Source organism: Cyprinus carpio, chromosome B3 (assembly GCF_018340385.1).
Source record: "Cyprinus carpio isolate SPL01 chromosome B3, ASM1834038v1, whole genome shotgun sequence".
Lineage (NCBI taxonomy): Eukaryota > Metazoa > Chordata > Actinopteri > Cypriniformes > Cyprinidae > Cyprinus > Cyprinus carpio.
The window spans coordinates 6,872,412-6,875,679 of record NC_056599.1 but is presented as its reverse complement, the minus strand read 5'-3'; the positions used below and the strand labels follow the sequence as shown (position 1 = coordinate 6,875,679).

The 3,268-nt window shown below is 38.0% G+C and overlaps 1 protein-coding gene across 1 annotated transcript in view; it reads left to right on the top strand.

The window, feature by feature from the left end:
• Window positions 1-578: 578 nt before the first annotated feature.
• Window positions 579-3,268, top strand: part of LOC109079879 (butyrophilin-like protein 2) — a 9,964-nt gene continuing 7,274 nt past the window's right edge. The window contains exon 1 of the mRNA XM_042721133.1: window positions 579-638. The gene's annotated coding sequence lies outside the window, so the exon portion shown is untranslated. The remainder of the gene's footprint in view (window positions 639-3,268) is intronic.

Here is a 3,268-nt window from a genome sequence, read left to right as displayed (position 1 = left end):
CGGCAGGAATTGTAGATGGAGGGAGTGAATGTAACAGGCGCTCTCTCCTTCTTTCAACACCACGACTGACCATGTAGGATGTCGCGCAATTGAACCCCAACTGCCTACTCACTGGCCGCAGCCAGCATAAATGATACCCACTGCTCCCGGTGTGTGTTCACGGGGTGTGTGTGTTCTGCTCAGCTGTGTGTGTGTGCACTTTGATGGGTTAAATGCAGAGCACGAATTCTGAGTATGGGTCACCATACTTGGCTGTATGTCATGTCACTTTCAATTTTGTTTTTATTTTTCAGGCTTCTTTGGCCAGCAAACCTATAACCATTATTTTGAACTGGGATCTTCAGTGGTTTTGCCCTGTCATGTTGAAAAACGTTTGTTAAAGAAAAATCTGAAGGTGGAATGGAGAAGAAAAGACTCTAAGACTCTGGTTCATCTGTATCAGGATGGTGAGAGTCGAGCGCAGCAGGATTATCAGGGATAGAGCTTCTCATTTCTTTCACTGATCTAGATTCAACATGGAAACTCTCTCCTCTGTCTGGACGATCTAGAGAGCCTTTGAAGATGCCGATAGCACATATGTAAAGTTCACAGTGGCCTTTTTACAGTGACCAGAACAGCAGAGACAAGTTTGGTACCACGTAAGTCAATAAATAAAAGATAAAAACAAACAAAAACTACTGAACTGCTACATAGCACATAACTATACTAGGTATTCACCAATCTAGATTTTTCATTTTTCTTTTTTTTTTTTTTTTAAGCAAGAGACAAGAAAGAATCAAAATATGAGTACATCATGATGTTTATTTGTTATATTGCAGGCAGATCTGTAGCCATTGAAAATTAGAGGCAACCACTGCTTTTTAATTACAATCCAAACAAAGATGCTAAGTGCATGTAGTATAAGCAGGTTTTTATTTAAATTAAACAAAAACAGAATTGTCTGAATTTAGCTTTGTGAAATTATTTGACATAAAACATATCTACACGAAAGGAAAACAGCAGAAGCTCTGAATGAGACACAGATTCACTCTCTGACAGCAGGTGGCGCTCATGAAACAGCAGATACAGCCTTTTCTTGGTTACTACTTTAAACAAAGCAGCGCTGCTCTTATAAACACTACTATGCATTACACAGAGGCAAGTTGAAAGAAAATACCATCTAAACTGCTCTGAAGATAGTCAGTCCCCCTCCTTATATCCTGCACAGTTTGTTTATTCCTGACGATATATTCTTACAATTGCTAAACTGTATAGGGTGAGTTATCAGTAATTTGACAGCTTCTGTCATTGGGTAATTTGTTTATCACATGGTCAACAGTGCTAGAGCAGACGTTTTGAGACAACAAATATCTGCCCTCTGATATCCATCTCTTTGACTTCTCTGATGGGCCTCTTTAACACAAAAATCAGCTGCCTGGTCCCTGTTTTACAGTCTATATCCTTCTGAATAAATGCTAGACATAGTTAATACTGATGATCCTTTACAGCACATCACTCACATGAGATCACAGCAACAGCAAATGACAACAACCCAACGAACCAATCAATTCCAGATGGACAAAATCAAGTCCTGCTCTACTTTTTTTTTTTTTCTTATTCAAGAAGTTTAGTTACTGTAAGAACATTTGTTCAGGAAAAACAAACTGTGCAGGATATATGCTTTATACAGAAATTACTTCAATGTGTGTGTTAGTGCAAATCATTGATACACAATTCTTACAGTATTATTGAGAGTATGCTGTCAGTTAATGACAGTTTCTACTGCCAGATTTGACAGAAAACCTCAGGGGCCTGTACCATGATGGTGGCTATACAAACTCAAGGTTACAGGACTAATTTTAAGTTGAACAAAACCAAACCATTTTGTTGGCACCATGACACTGATCATCAACTTTCTGTGTCAACCTAGACTTTGATTCTGAGTTTATGGAGCCATGTTAGTGCAAGTGAAAGTTGTGAAGTTAGTTTATATAGTTGATAATATACAAAAGTATACAGAGACTCAAAAATGTACATTTAAGTTGTGTTTAAAGCTTTATCTATTGATTCAGAATATAAACTGCTAAGCATGTTAGCCATGGAGCATAAGTTACTATGTATGAACTTTAAGCAGCAACTGCTGATAGAATGGCACCCATTTCAGGAAGTGAAGTGTTAACTGGCTTAACCAAACAACACTAAAATCACTAAGCAACCAATATAGAGGAGTCCTGTTTAGCTCCAACCCTAATCAAACACACCTGGACACGCTAATCAAGCTCTTTCTAGTCACACTAGAAACTTCCCGGCAGGTGTGTTGAAGTTGGAGCTGAACTCTGCAGGACACCGGCCCTCCAGAACCAAGTTTGGTGACCCCTGCCATAATGGATCATTAAATCATTTGACAAAGTACAAAAAAAAAAATGTCATATTTAAAAAAGCAAGAGAATGATTGATTTTGGCATTAAATGATTTACAGATACAATTACAATGCCAAATACCATTAAACATAACATTACTGTGGCACATCAGCTATTCTCCTGCAGAATACACTTACATTACAATGTGATGAAGCAGCAGTTAAAGTCACGCACGCGCAGTAGTGCTGCTTAAGGTCTGTAATTATGGCGATGAAAACCGCTAAATGCCAAGCTACTTTCATGGTAGCCAAATCCCAGAGTTCATGCAAACTAAACTGAAACTTACCTCGCTAGCCAGCTAAACCAGCTTCATGGTACAGGCCCCAGGGCTGGGTTCATATTTTAATTGATGATTTGGATATTATAGACATTATAGCATTATATATCTTGCATTGTTTGCTAAATTGGAAGAAGACCATCCTGTTGTGCTTTGCTGTTCCTAATGAAAACATGAAGGGACGGTTTTAATGATCAACTAGCTGAGTTACAGGTCTGATCTTTTCGGCGTTTTGTATGAAGCTCTTAAATGTAGTTAAAAAAGTGAGAATAGTCCCAATAAGTTTAAAAAAAGAGGATAGAGTCACCTCTAATATGAGCGTGTGCTGCTGTAGAGACATACTGTGAATATGTGTGAGAGGAATCTGAGAGGAAATCAGAAGTACACAGTGTGCTCAGAGAGAGAGAGTAATCGTCATCACCAGCAATGTAAACTCTTCACAATATATATATATAGACACACACACACACACACACACACACACACACACACACATATATATATATATAGAATACACATCAGTTTATTTATTTATCTGTTTGTTTGTTTGTAGTTATTTCACATCAGAGACGTTGTGTCTGTTCCTTTACAG